This window comes from Triticum aestivum, chromosome 4D (assembly GCF_018294505.1).
Source record: "Triticum aestivum cultivar Chinese Spring chromosome 4D, IWGSC CS RefSeq v2.1, whole genome shotgun sequence".
Taxonomy (NCBI): domain Eukaryota; kingdom Viridiplantae; phylum Streptophyta; class Magnoliopsida; order Poales; family Poaceae; genus Triticum; species Triticum aestivum.
Window position 1 is genome coordinate 21106437 of NC_057805.1, and position 16184 is coordinate 21122620.

A 16184-nucleotide genomic window follows, 5' to 3' on the forward strand; every position below is an offset into this window, starting at 1 on the left:
CCCACGTGTCGAGGCACGACTTAGAGGCATAACCGCATTGTGGTTTTGTCGCAAGAAGGGTCATCTTCACACAATCCCATGTAATGAACAAGAATGGGATAACAAGAGTTGGCTTACAATCGCCACTTCACAGAATACATATATAGAATTCATACATCATCCAAAATACACACATAGACCGACTACGGTCAAGATCCAAATGAAAATAAGATAACCCCAAATGCTAGATCCCCGATCGTCCCAACTGGGCTCCACTACTGATCATCAGGAAAAGACACATAGTAACAACCACGTTCCTCATCGAACTCCCACTTGAGGTCAATCCCATCATCTGCACTGGCATCATCGGCACCTGCAACTGTTTTGGTAGAACCTGTGAGTCACGAGGACTCAGCAATCTCACACCCGCGAGATCAAGACTATTTAAGCTTATAGGAAAGGATGGTGTAGTGGGGTGGAGCTGCAGCAGGCACTAAGCTTATATAGTGGCTAAGATACGCAAATGAGAGCGAGAAGAGAAGCAACGGAACGGTCGTCATCTAGTAATGACCAAGAAGTGATCCTGAACTCCTACTTACGTCATACAGAACTCAAACCGTGTTCACTCCCCGGACTCCGCCGAGAAGAGACCATCACGGCTACACACACGGTTGATGTATTTTAATTGGGTCAAGTGACAAGTTCTCTACAACCGGACATTAACAAATTCCCATCTGGCTCATAACCGCGGGCACGGCTTTCGAAAGATAATACCCTGCAGGGGTGTCCCAACTTAGCCCATCATAAGCTCTCACGGTCAACGAAGGATAAACCTTCTCCCGGAAAAGACCCGATCAGTCTTGGAATCCCGGTTTACAAGACATTTCGACAATGGTAAAACAAGACAAGCAAAGCCGCCCGAATGTGCCGACAAATCCTGATAGGAGCTGCACATATCTCGTTCTCAGGGCACACCGGATGAACACTACGTACAACTAAAACCAATCCTCGAGTTTCCCCAAGGTGGCGCTGCAAGTGGCTCTAGTTTGGACCAGCACTCAGAGGAACACTGGCCCAGGGTTTAAATAAAGATGACCCTCGGGCTCGCGATAACCCGGGGGAAAAGGCTTAGGTGGCAAATGGTAAAACCAAGGTTGGGCCTTGCTGGAGGAGTTTTATTCAAGGCGAACTGTCAAGGGGGTCCCATAAATCACCCAACCGCGTAAGGAACGCAAACTCAAGGAACATAAAACCGGTATGACAGAAACTAGGGCGGCAAGAGTGGAACAAAACACCAGGCATAAGGCCGAGCCTTCCACCCTTTACCAAATATATAAATGCATTAATATAATAAGAGATACTGTGATATCCCAACATATCCATGTTCCAACATGGAACAAACTTCAACTTCACCTGCAACTAGCAACGCTATAAGAAGGGCTGAGCAAAAGCGGTAACTTAGCCAAACAACGGTTTGCTAGGAAAGGATGGTTAGAGGCTGACATGGCAATATGGGAGGCATGATATAGCAAGTGGTAGGTAGCGCATCATGGCATTAGAACGAACAACTAGCAAAGCAAAGATAGAAGTGATTTCGAGGGGTGGTCATCTTGCCTGCAAGGTTCTCAGAGTTGTCGAAAGCTTGATCCTCGTAAGCGTACTCAACAGGTTCCTCGTTCACGAACTCGTCTCCCGGCTCTACCCAAGACAAGAACACAAGCAATGGAACCACAATCAAACACGGGAAATGCACAAGCAACATGATGCAATACAAGAATGATATGCAAGATATGATATGCGATGCATATGCGTGCTCCGGAACTGCCATGATGAACAAGGCAGTAACTTGGCAAACCAAGCATGCCACTGGAAAGATGAAATGATTTCGGTCAAAATCGATATAAAGATCACCGGAAACGGATCCACGGTTTGCAAATGGCAAGCAAAACAAGAAAGACACGAATCTGCGATTAACAGCAGGATAGCACTTAGAATGCAACAAGTAACAATGCTACGGCACTCCACTATAGCAACAAAGCATATGAAAGCAATCTACAGGAGATGCTTGACAAAAGATGAACACTGAGCTACGGCTAGATCACACCATAGCAGGTTCAAACAAGCATGGCAAAAGTGCAAAAGATAACAGGTTCACTGACTTAGTGAAATTACTGGACATGGCTGAAACAGCATCAGGTAGCAATGTTCAGAGCACGAAATCAAGCATACCTACAGCAATATGGCATGTTTATGAAGCTATCCATGGCAAGAGCAAGTACATAGCATGTATGGATCAACTACAATAAGCTTGGCAAAAGTGAATATCATGTTGACAATCTGCCAGAAATATTTTATAGCAAAAGTAGAGCAAGATTGAGTCATGCTATGGCACTCCATAATTTCAAACAAGGGCAGGAATGGATCAATTACAACAATAGCTACAAAACATCTTTACTGAACATCTCCAAAATATTCATGGATCTCTCTGTAGCATCAAGTTTACATGGCAACAAAATAACAGCAGACAAAGACTTCGAGAAAATACTAAGTCCCTGAAATCAGAAACATTACGGGGCCTAGTTTGCATGCTTGTGCTAGTCACCACAGAGATCAAAAAAATACATGGCATACACCACTGGAAATATGGCATGGCATACAACAAAACACATGTAGAGCTCATGCCCATTATATGCACAGATTAAATGCAACAAAAATAACAAATCTCCAAGTTCTGATAAGTAACAGCAGATAACAGCAACTAGCACTCTTGCACCAGAGATTTGGGCATCAAGATGAACTCAAATGAACATGGTGCAATGGAATAAAATGTAGAGCATCACGAGACGAACAATTCGATATATCACACGCGCGAAACGGAGCTATTTGCAGAGAGTTACGATGCTATGAACATGGGCATGTACTGCAAAAATCACAGGACTTGGAAATATTCGAGGAGAAGGAGAAGTCAACCTTAGGTCAAACCAGATGGGATCTCGGGCTTGGGACTCATCGCCGACGACGGGAGAGGAGAAGGAGACGGCGGGGGAGGAGGAGAGGGGGGGCCGGTGTTGAGGATATAACCATTGGGGTCACCCGCCCATTAGGGGCCGGGTTACGTTATAATGATCATCACGTGAAGCCCAGTATCAGGCTAGAGGATGGCGGATCAATAATGGGCTTAAGACCCGGAGGCGGCTTAAGGCCCGTAGTGATAAAACGCCGTTATGGCAAGACTTGTAATGTAAGGCAAGAGTAGTTAAGAGTCCGAGCCGGATACTGCTATAAGCCGGCCGGGACTCTGAGAGCCGCGGGGCGTCAACCTCTCTATATAAAGGGACGACCCGGCGGCGGTTCAGGGAGAGAGACAACAGATCGAGAGCCGGACATAGCGATTAAGCTCCCTGGTCATCGAAACCCTAAGGAATACCACCTCAACTGGACGTAGGCTTTTACCTTCACCGTAAGGGGCCGAACCAGTATAACCCTCGTGTTCCTTGTCCCGTTTAACCCCTTCAAGCTTCCTAGCTGCGATGGCTCCACGACTAAGTCCTTGCACGAGGACATCTGCCGTGACAATTCCACGACAGTTGGCGCCCACCGTGGGGCTGGTGCATGGTGGATTTGAGTTCTTGAAGGGCAGCTTCGAAGGGCTCAAGGGATACGCTGTGGGCCGGATGACCAAGAGTCGTCGCGGCAAGCTCTACATCGACGATGCAAATTGGGGCCCCGACGCCGGCTCAATTGAGTACGGGTACCGGGTCCCCTTCGGCGGAATCCATGTCTTTATTGGCAAGATTGGTGAGCCGGGCCCTGAGCCGGACCTCTGCGCCGATCTCATCGAGACGGCTCAACGTGCACGACCCTCCCGGACTTTGCCTGCTTTGAAGTGTGCTTTCGTGGGATGCATCCATGGAGAGCTCTCTGAAGGATCTGGATCTGGGGATGAGATGGTCGCTCGCTCTGACGGCGAGTCATCCACAGAGGAGACCGATTCGTTATACCAACTTCAAGATGGCAGGCTCAGGGGTTGTTCCGATGGCGACAGTATTCCGGACCCCTTTGAACCGCCGAGCCGGGTTGGAATCTTCATGGCTGGCGCACAACCTGTTCAAAACCCCACCGCCGGGGCAGGAAGCCCTGTGCCCTCGCTGGTTCAGGTGCTGATGGATCTCACAGACAAGATGACGGCCCTGTTGACCGCTACGGTCGCCCCAGCGGATCAAGCTCAGCATGACGCGGAGGTGGCACAGTTAAAGTTGGATCTAGCAAAAGCCAAGGAGGATCTGGCGGCGGAAGGGGTCAGGATGGCTGCGGAGAGGGCGGCTCTCGACACCCAGACTCAGCTGATTCAGGCGCAGTCTTTCCGGCTCACGATGGATCAGAACGCGTCCAATGAGGTCATGAGAAGGAGGCATCAAAAGGCTCAATCTCGACTCCCTCCGGTTTACGATCCTCGAAACCTCTTCAATACGCCCAGTGCAGGGCCCAGTAACCCGCCAGAGATCACGACGCCCGGGGTCGGAACGTCAATTCAGCCCCAAGTGATGGGGCCTCCCCGGGTGAACGCGGCCCCGCCTCAGTACGTGCCAGTACCGCCGGGTCATTATGCTAACCCATTGGAAAACATGGTCGCCGCGGCGGCGCGCCTGGCGGCTCTCCCAATCGACGGTGACTCTCCGACGGCGATTGAAACCCACCGGGTCAGAGAACTCCTTCAGACGGCTCTGGCGCAACAGGAGGCATATTCATATAGCTGGGACAGGATTCATTCAACCCCTCGTCCAGGCCGGAGCCCTAGTTATAGCAGACACATGGTCTCAGTGACCGGCTCTAGCAATGTCCGACGCCATGACTTGCCTCCTGGCCACGGCCCGGCTCATAACGGAGCCTTTCACGCGGTAGACCAAGACAGAGCATGGCAAGAGGCGGAGCAGGTGCCTCAGTTGACGGCTTACCAGCCACCCCCGGCTTATCCGACGACTTCTATTGATGCGGGTATACCTACGAGGACTGGAGGTGTCCCTTGTCTGGTGCCGGCTCTCCGCAATGAACGTCTGCCCAAGGATTTCAAAAGGGCCTAGGAAGGTGCCTAATTATACGGCTGATTTACAACCCGGAGCATGGATCGAGAGTTAGGAGATGGCTATGGAGTTGCTGGAAGTCAGCGAAGCGGCAATGGCCAAGTACTTCACCATGATGTTAGATGGGACTGCCCGCACTTGGTTGAAAGGGCTGCCACCGAACTCTATCGGGTCTTGGGCTGTACTAAAGGCCCGGTTCATCCAAAACTTCAAAGATACCTGTAGGCAGTCTATGTCAATTGTGGATTTGACTAACTGTAAGCAACAGGAGGGTGAATCTACAACCCATTGGGTTCGCCGGGTCAAAGAGATAATACATTCATCTGATAAGATGGATGCCGGCTCTGCAGTCTTAATGTTAGAGCAGAATTGTCGCTTTGCGCCCCTGAAGATGAAGCTCGGGCGGCTCAAGCGCGATTGCAATGATATGGGTACGCTGATGGCGGCTCTGGTTAAGTACGCCGACTCTGATAGTACCAAGGATCCCACGTCGGATGATGAAAGGACAGGGAAGGGAAGACGGAATGGCAATGTCAAGGGCCCCCAGCATAACCCGGCGAACCAGGGAGGTAACAGGCGTAAGGCTGATGGCAGTATGGAGTTTGTGGCCAACGCCAGTTCACAGGGTAACAACCACCTGCGCAAGGGGAGACCACCTCCCCGTACCGGCGGGTACGGCCCGACGCTTGAGCAGTTGTTGAATGAGCCTTGTCCAAGGCATGGCTCTAGGGAAAAGCCAGCCACTCATCTGTGGAAGGACTGCGCAATCATGAAGGCCTTTAAGAATTCCAATGCTTTCAATAGCAATAATGGCCCGGGCGGCGGCTCAGGCGCTGGCTGCTTTCATGGCCCGGGCGGCGGCTCAAATTCCAATTCTCAGAATGTTCAAGGGGGCTTTAATCAGCAATCCGGCCAGGGTCATCAGCAGCAGCAGCAGCAGGGGGGATACCAGACCAATCCAAAGCAGCTCAATGGTGGACAGTATCATGTGTTTACCACCAGTCTGTGCAAGCGAGATCAGAAGCTTCATAAAAGGACTATGAATGCTGTTGAGCCGGCGGTTCCACGCTATTTAAGATGGTCTGAGCAGCCTATTGTGTGGAGTAGGGAAGATCACCCTCCCTGGGTTGATAATCTGGGTCACCTGGCCCTGGTGGTGGCTCCTTAGGTGGGAGGATATAAATTCACTAAAGTGCTCATGGACAGAGGCAGCAGCATCAACATCCTCTATTATGAGACCTTCCGTCGTATGGGGTTTATTGATAAGAACCTCAGCCAGTCCAATACTGTTTTCCATGGTGTGGTGCCTGGTAAGTCGGCATATCCAGTTGGTAAGATTGAGCTGGAAGTGGCTTTTGGAGATGAGTACAACTACAGGGCGGAAAAATTAACCTTTGAGGTGGTTAAGATAAGAAGTCCGTATCATGCTTTATTTGGGCGGCCGGCTTACGCCAAGTTCATGGCACGGCCGTGTTACGTATATTTGCAGCTCAAGATGCCGGGTCACAATGGGACCATTACGGTTCATGGCAGCCGAAAGATAGCCTTGGAGTGTGAGGAAGGTGACGCGGCTTACGCTGAATCCATTTGTGCGACAGAGGAGTTGAAGTTTTACAAGGACAATGTTGACCCGGCAGATATGACGTCTTTGAAAAAGCCGACCACGGAGCATGAGCCGGCAATGAAATTTAAGTCAGCTGATGAGACTAAACTTGTTGACTTTGTTCCAGGTGACTCATCTCAGCAGTTCAACATCAGCGCCAATCTGGATCCGAAATAGGAAGGCGCGCTCATCGAGTTCATCCGTGAGAACAGGGACATTTTTGCATGGAAACCTTCTGACATGCCAGGTGTACCTAGAGAACTCGCTGAGCACACTCTCAATATTGATTCGAAATTTAAGCCGGTCAGGCAATTCCTTCGGCGGTTTAATGAGGAGAGGCAGAAAGCCATTGGTGAGGAGGTGGCCCGGCTCCTGGCGGCCGGGTTTATTGTTGAAGTTTTTCATCCAGAATGGTTAGCTAACCCGGTGCTCGTGCTCAAGAAGAACGGCACCTAGCGGATGTGTGTGGACTACACGGATTTAAACAAAGCTTGTCCGGCTGATCCTTTTGCTCTCCCCCGTATTGATCAAATTATTGATGCTACGGCGGGTTGTGAGCGCTTAAGTTTTTTGGATGCTTATTCTAGATACCATCATATTAAAATGGCAGTTAAGGACCAGGAGAAGACGGCGTTCATCACTCCCTTTGGAGCCTTCTGCTATGTGTCTATGCCTTTTGGACTCAAGAGTGCACAGGCGACTTACCAGCGTTGTGTGTAGAATTGTCTTCATAACCAGATTGGGCGCAATGTTCATGCCTATGTGGATGATATCGTGGTTAAGTCCAGGGAGAAGGAGACCCTGGTAGATGATCTTAGAGAAACCTTTGATAATCTTCGGGTTTACAAGATGATGCTTAACCCGGCCAAGTGTGTTTTTGGTGTTCCCGCAGGCAAGCTTTTAGGTTTCCTGGTTTCTCACAAAGGCATTGAAGCTAACCCGGAAAAGATCAAAGCAATCACCTCTCTGGCTAAGCCGGCGTGCATAAACGACGTCCAGCGTCTGGCGGGCCACATCGCTGCTTTGAGCCGGTTTATAAGCCGTTTGGGTGAAAAGGCCATGCCACTGTACCAGTTGATGAAGAAGACAGATAACTTTATCTGGAATGATGCTGCTAATGCTGCTTTTGAGGATTTGAAGAGACAGCTGGCTGAGCCCCCAGTCCTTGCTGCTCCTGTTGGCAAGGAGCCCTTATTGCTGTATGTGGCCGCTAACACACGAGCCGTCAGTGTGGCTGTGGTGGTGGAGCGTAAGGAAGAGGGTAAGGAGTATCCGGTTCAGCGGCCGGTTTACTACGTCAGCGAAGTACTCATTGAGTCCAAACAACGGTATCCACATTGGTAGAAGCTTGTTTATGGGGTATTCATGGCGAGCCGGAAGCTTAAGCATTATTTCCAGGGTCACCCTATCACTGTGGTTAGTTCTGCTCCCCTAGGGGATATCATCCAAAACAGAGAAGCCACGGGAAGGGTGGCTAAGTGGGCTATAGAACTTGGGCCTCATGGTCTGAAATACGTGCCATGCACTGCTATCAAATCTCAAGCATTGGTGGATTTCATCAACGATTGGACAGAGCTGCAGGTGCCTGAAGAGAAACTGGATAATACATACTGGACTATTCACTTCGACGGGTCTAGGAAATTGGAGGGCTCGGGGGCTGGAGTTGTATTAGCTTCCCCTCGAGGTGACAAGTTTTGCTATGTGCTACGGTTGATGTTTCCCTGTACTAACAATGCGGCTGAGTACGAGGCCTTGCTCCATGGTCTTCGGATGGCTAAGGAGATGAGCTTGAGCCGGGTAAGATGCTTTGGCGACTCAGATTTAGTAGCTCAACAAGTGTCAGGCAAGTGGGATTCCAAGGACCCTCTCATGGCGGCTTACCGCCGCGAAGTTGATGCCATTGCTGGACACTTTCAGGGTTACCAAGTAGACCACATCGATCGCACGAAGAACGAGGCGGCTGATGCGTTAAGCCGGCTGGGTTCTCAGCGAAAGCCGGTGCCGCCTAATACTTTCTTGGACATTTTGCATAACCCTTCTGTTAAGTTGCCTACAGAGGAAGATTTGGCTGTCCCTAACCCGGAGGCACAGTTGGTGGCGGCTCTCCACATTACCCCGGACTGGACAGCACCATACTTGGCTTACATGACCCGGGGCGAATTGCCTGAGGATGAAACTTTGGCCAGACAAGTAACCCGGCGGTCTAAGTCAATGACAATTATCAATGGTGAGCTACATCGTCGCAGTGTCACTGGAACTTTCCAGCGTTGTGTTTCCCCTGAGGAAGGTCAAGAGATTTTATGTGAAATTCACGAGGGGGATTGTGTCCATCATGCCGGCTCAAAGTCCCTTGTGGCCAAGGCTTTTCGTCATGGTTTTTATTGGCTGACGGCTCATGCTGATGCAGAGGATTTGGTCAGTAAATGTGACGATTGCCAGAGATTCTCGCGACGGGCTCATGTGCCGGCTCAAGAGTTGAGGATGATTCCAATCACTTGGCCGTTTGCAGTCTGGGGGCTTGATATGGTTGGGCCTTTTAAAAGATCCAAGGATAAGAAGACCCACCTCTTGTTGGCGGTCGACAAGTTCACAAAGTGGGTTGAAGCAGAGCCAGTCAGTAAGTGTGACGCAGCCACAGCGGTTCAGTCATGAAGAGGGTGATATTTCGCTTTGGCTTTCCACACAGCATTATAACTGACAATGGTACTAACCTGTCTAAAGGCGCCATGGAGGAGTTTTTTCAACGAGAGCATATTCGGCTTGCTGTTTCATCAGTGGCTCACCCTCAATCCAATGGTCAAGCTGAGAGAGCCAATCAGGAAATCTTGAAAGGCATCAAGCCCCGGCTTTTGGTCCCTTTGCAACGGACGCCGGGTTGTTGGGTGGAGGAGTTACCCTCCGTGTTATGGAGCATCAATACTACTCCTAACAGGTCTACGGGTTACACGCTTTTCTTCATGGTTTATGGAGCAGAGGCGATCCTCCCTAGCGACATCCGTCATGACTCGCCTCGAGTGGCGGCTTATGTTGAGGCGGATAATGAGCGGGCGCGCCAAGATGCTCTTGACTTATTGGATGAACAACGTGATGTGGCAGCGGCTCGCTCGGCGATTTACCAACAAGACCTGCGCCGCTATCACAGCCGCCGGGTTAAGTCCAGAGTCTTCCAGGAAGGTGATCTGGTGCTCCGGCTCATCCAAGATCAAACAGATGCACACAAGTTATCCCCGCCTTGGGAAGGGCCCTTTGTGGTCAGCAAGAATTTGCACAACGGGTCATACTACCTTATCGATATTCGGGAGCACAAAGATTCACGTAAGTCGGAGGAAGAGACCCGTCGGCCGTGGAACATAGCTCAGCTTCGGCCTTATTACACTTGAGCCACCGGTTCTCATAATGTACATATTTCTATAGCCGTGTATATATTATGATAAATAATAAAGCAGGACCTCTGTCCTTTTCTCCTCCAAAGGTAAATATATTATTTCCATTACAACATTACATGGTCACTTGGAGGTGGATCCGGCTTACGATCGTATTCGAATCTAGCCGTTAACAATATGATCACTTGGGGGCTTCCTGTTCAAACATAGGCCGTATTCGAACCAAAGAGAACATAGCTGTCGATACCCACTTGATTGGCAAATTGCCGAGCTCATTGGGGAGTTTTTTCTTGATCATATTTGAATCATAGCTCAACCCACTTTGGGAACCGACGTGAATCGTATTCGAATCAGCGTCGTTAAACAACTCTCAAGGTCATTTGGGGGCTTCCTGTTCAAACATGGGTCGTATTCGAACCAAAGAGAACATAGCTGTCGGTACCCTCTTGATCGGCAACGCCAAAGCCACTGGGGGCTATATGATCGCATTTGAATCTTAGCTTAACCCCTTTGGGACGGTTCTCTGGTCGTATTCGAACCGGAAGCCCCTAAGTTTTGATCTTTTGATTTGTAACAAGTTCTTCTGATCATATCAACGGTGTGCAAGGGCGGTTCTTACTCCACCGGCTTAACTTTGATTAATAATGTTGATAGCACATAACACGCATTATCGATGCTGGTGAACCGGAGTTGCGTCCTCAACCTCATTATTTGGGTTACATAAGCCGGAGGTGTGCTTGCAAAGCTTGCAGGTAGGCTATTGTGGTTATCCCGAAGATATGATTGAAAGCCGGTCTTTTATGACCTTGGTTTATACTCCGGGTTAAGTGTAAGACATATGACACTCCATGCGGTAAGCCGTCTAGAGACTTGTGATTTATTTTTCTATGCAGAACAATTAAAGACAGTTCTTCAAGCTTAAGGAAAGTAAATGATCAAATATAACCCGGAGGAATATAAAGAGCGGCTTCAACGGAGTTAAGCACTCCACACGTGCACGATGGCACGAAAAAATTAAGTGTTTGTCCTACTCTATTACAAGACTCCCCGAGTCCAAAAGGTGCGGCATTGTTTTAAGGTGTAACCATGAGTCGCCTAAGAAATCAAGGTGCTTGTTGGGTTGAAGCTCCCGGCTCATCCCTCTCCGCTCCTCCGGCTGATTCCATGACCTGGAAGGTTGATGATTTCCAGTCAATGCCGCTCAAAGCTTCAAATTGAGCCTCATCATCGATTAACCCGACCGGGTCAACTTCTGGGGCGAAGGTATGCTTACGAGTCGGAGGGATCAGGCTGACTGCTTCATAGCGTGGAGTTGGAATCCTCTGATTCTCCGCGTCATAGCCCGGCTGATACTTGGTAAGGTCTATGTCATTCCCAATCAAGGTGGCCACCGGGCGCACGCTCTTCACACAGGCGGCGAAGTCTTTTTGATCAAAGGGGGTGCCGTCTTCCTTCAGGCTGGGGTATCCAAGAGCGATGTCAGCCGGGTCTAGCTCCGGGAGAAACGCCTTGGCCCGGCTCAGAGCCGCTATAGCTCCGGCTCTTGCAGAAGCCCGTCTCAGCTCTTGGAAGCGCTGAGGAAGAACGGCAAGCCACCTGAGTACGTCTTCCAGGTGAGTGGGAACCTCATTGGACAGAGCCACAACGGCTAAAGCACATTGTGACCCGGTGTAGAGTTGCTCCACCAAGGTGTAAACAGCCTTCAGCTTGGTCAGCAAGTTCTGGTTAAGATTGGAGCTTCTGGGACCTGCATTACAACGTCAGATGAGCTGATGGCAATGGTGGGACTTATCAGATGTAAGTGATGTAAACTTGTTAGAAGCTTACAAAGTAACTTACCGAAGATTGCGGCGACCATCTGCGATACATGGCGTTTTAAGCCAGAGAGTTCGGCGGTTCTTTCAGTAAGAGCAGCCTCCGCCTGTTCAGCCCGGCTGACCAAGGCAGTCTTCTCATCGGCCCAGGCTTTTCTCTCTGTTTCAAATTTTTTCTTCAGTTTTTCTTGTGCAGCAACACTGAACTCAAACTTGGCATTGGCCTTACGGGTCTCAGTTTCCTGAGTCTTCAGGCGGTTCTTCAGCTCAGAGATTTCCGATTCAAATTTCTTGCAGGCAGCCTGTACAAATTCCGGGTTACAGTTTGAGTGGTTATCATGCAACATTAAAGTCCCAAGCACTTTGCAAGCAAAGACACTTGGAACTTGGGGGCTAATGTATGCTGAAAGATTCTATTTATAAGTGCCGGTTTATGAAGGTAAGCCGGAAGTTAAGTCTACAACATATTCTATCATAAGTAATAGACTTGGGGGCTAGCATGGTAAGGATGACTATGGAAGTAAGCAAGAGAGTTGTACCTCAGATTTTTGCTGTATCTGCTTCACCATGTCAATCTCCAAGTCCCGGCTATTGTGCACTTGACCAATATAACCAGAAACAATGTCTCCAATGCTCAAGTTAGCATAGTCAGTGATATCCAGTTTGGCCCTGCGGCGCTCCAGCAGTTCTTCTTTAGCAGAGCATCTGGCCAGCACAGTGGGTCTTCCCGGCCCAACATATTCGGTCCGAGTAATCACCACATCCGGGTCATCGGCCGGTTGAGCTGAGCTGGGGATCTCCGGGTTGTCAGAACTCTCCATGGCTTGTTGTTCAGTTGGAGCAGTGGTTTCTGGAGCTGGTGCAGACGGCGGCTCAGAAGCAGAGGCGTTGGGTTCAGTCAAGACCGGATCTTCGACCAGGTTACTTTTCTTTGCCCTCTTGCTGAGTTTTGCTTGGGCACTGAAAGTCAAAAGGTTAGTGCAAAAACATGAGAAAGATAAGCACAACATAAGCTGATTATCATTACCCGGGTGCGGTCTTGAAAGCCGGCAAGTTAGATTGCATGGAGTCACCAGAGGAAGGTGAAGTTTCCTGATAGTTTGAATCAGAAGAATTGACTGGCTGACGAATGACGCCCGCCAAAGGATGAAAAGGATATAAGTTAGAGATAACCTCGGTCCGGCGCTTCCTTGAGGCTTCAGGTAAGCCGGAGGAGAGGTCTGCTTCCTTGCTGGCCCGGGTTTGCCTCCGGCTCTCATGAATCTGTCGCTTCAAAAGAAATTGAGGATCTTGATAAGCTAAAGGATGTGAAAATCTTACTTTCCGGGTTACTCTTCGGACCTTCAGCCTTGGCAAGGGCTCCGGGTCGGAGGAAAGTATAGTTACCTCTTCAATCACCGGGTTACTCGCTCCGGTATCATCCTGCTGATAATCAGTGTCAATAAGGTGGTTAAAAACAGACGAAAAACAAGAAAAGAGCCTAAAGAATCAAGGGCTACCTCTGACTCGGAGCTGTCATCCAACTGAAGCAGTTCTGAGGCGCTAGGCTTACTCCCCTTCTTGTGGGGAGCGGCTCTCCTGGCGGCTTTTTTAGCCTTCCTGGCTTTTTTAGCAGCCTCATGGTCATACCTGACCTTCCAGAACTTGTCATTAGCCTGAAAAATGCAACAAAGGTTTTCTTGAAGTCAAGACGAAACTTGTTAAAACGGAAAGTAAAGTGCTCAGATCAGTAGCTTACCGCCGGAGCCGGGTTAGCTTTGCAGAAGGGACTTATGCCGGTCCTCCCGCAATCTGCCAAGCTCTCGTTCAGAAGGGACTTGGTCATGTCATCAACGATGTCTTCAAGCAAGTCGTTGGGGCTGTGCCGAAGAGGATCATCCTTCCGGCCCGTGTAATCACACATTAAGCCGGGGCGGCGGCTCAGAGGGATCACCCGCCAAGCAATCCAAACCCGGACCAGATCAACGCCGTTAAGGCCATTTCCCAAAAGAGCCTTAATCTTGTTGATGGTGGGGATCAGTGGTTGACGCTCAGCTTGAGATAATTTGTCTGGCAGGGGGTGATTTGGCTCCAGGCGCAGGGCACGAAAGCCGGGCAGAGGGTTCTCATCAGCCGGAGAAGTATCTTGGCAGTAGAACCATGTCTGGTTCCAGTCCTTTGGGTGGCTTGGCGGCTCAGCGTAAGGAAAGAGGCAATCTCACCGTCGTTGAATGGAGATTCCACCAAGTTCCAAGCTAGGCCCGTTGGCGCACTCATTCTGGCGGTTCAAGTAAAATAACTCCCTAAAAAGTAGCAGGCTGGGTTCCTCTCCAAGGTATACCTCACAAAACACTTGAAAGTTACAAATGTTCGACACGGAATTGGGTCCAATGTCTTGAGGTCGCAGATCGAAAAAGTTCAGAACATCTCTGAAGAATTTTGAGCCGGGAGGAGCAAAGCCCCGGCTCATGTGATCAGCAAATATAACAACCTCTCCGTCTCTTGGTTGAGGTCTTTCTTCGGATGGGTTAGGGGCACGATAGGACATGACCTCCTTCTTAGGCAGGTAACCCGTCTTTGCGAAATCATCTAAGGTATCATCAGTAACGTTGGATCTCACCCAGTTGCACGTAATGGGTGCCTTGGGAGCCTTGGGCGGCATGGTGAAAGACGAAAGCCTATGACAAAGGAAAATTTCCGGTTCAAATTTAAGCCGGAGGAAAATTTCAGTTCAGTATTCAGAACGGCGGTTCATGAAGGGGCCTAATGATATATGGCTAAGTGTGTCGGGTTATCTAAGCCGCTGTGAATATCATAAGTAATTCAAGTCGTTTAAAACTCTATCATGAATAAGCCGGAAATTTCACTGCGCGTGGCCTCTTTTAAGCCGGAGATATGAGCCGCCATGGTTAACAGATGCAGGTTTTTGTCTAAGTGTTTGTACAAACAGGTTTCACAGGTTGCAGGGATTATTTTGGATCAAACGATCGTCCAGAAAGAAAAAATTTCTAGACCTAGAAGCTGATACAGAGAAGTTCATGAGCTTAGAATGAGGTCTTTCTGCGGACAAAAGGGATCTACTAGCATGAAAATGAGTGCGAAACTACTACCGCAGGAGTTCTACCCTGTTTCCCGGATCAAAAGGGGTCGCGGTGGAAGAACTGTGAAGAACTCGGGATGAACTACGAAGAACAGGGGAAGAACGACAGAACCCTAATGCGAATCTACTACACGGAGTGGCAAGGACTTACTGGCGCTGATGAGATGCGGAGGTGGCCGCCGTTTCTCTGGACCAGTTCAGGGTGATGCAGCGGCCGAGGTCGAGGAAGACAAGGGGCGCGGCGGCGGCGGCGCAGCTCGAGCTCTGGAGCGTCAGAAGAGGAAGACGATGGAGGAGAAGGGTGACGAAGACTGATGGGCCGGGCCTATTTATAAGGGACGGCTGATAAATGGGCGCAAGAAACGAGGAGGCCAAGACGCGATTATCTCGCCACATAAACGCCTCGATTTTCGGGGTGGTCGTTAAAGATAAGATCCGTTGGGATATGACAGAATAAAAAAATGGATTTAATGGAAGATGACGTCATGGCGGGTTACCAAGAATCCAGAAGATGACGTCACGGCGGGTTATAACCTTCGCACAAGCAGAAGGCGGAAGATTTTCTTTCAAGGGGATCGAAGATTGACATGAACCGGTTCAAATCAATCTGGGGCCTAATGTCGAGGATATAACCATTGGGGTCACCCGCCCAGGAGGGGCCGGGTTACGTTATAATGATCATCACGTGAAGCCCAGTATCAGGCTAGAGGGTGGCGGATCAATAGTGGGCTTAAGACCCGGAGGCGGCTTAAGGCCCGTAGTGATAAACCGCCGTTATGGCAAGACTTGTAATGTAAGGCAAGAGTAGTTAAGAGTCCGAGCCGGATACTGCTATAAGCCGGCCGGGACTCTGAGAGCCGCGGGGCGTCAACCTCTCTATATAAAGGGACGACCCGGCGGCGGTTCAGGGAGAGAGACAACAGATCGAGAGCCGGACATAGCGATTAAGCTCCCTGGTCATCGAAACCCTAAGGAATACCACCTCAACTGGATGTAGGCTTTTACCTTCACCGTAAGGGGCCGAACCAGTATAACCCTCGTGTTCCTTGTCCCGTTTAACCCCTTCAAGCTTCCTAGCTGCGATGGCTCCACGACTAAGTCCTTGCACGAGGACATCTGCCGTGACAATTCCACGACACCCGGGCTCGGGGACGGAGGCACCGGGGAGGACGCCGACGGGTGGCGCCGGCGGGCACCGAGGCGGCGGCGAGGTCGCGCGGGGCCGGCGGGGCTCGGCGGCGGAGC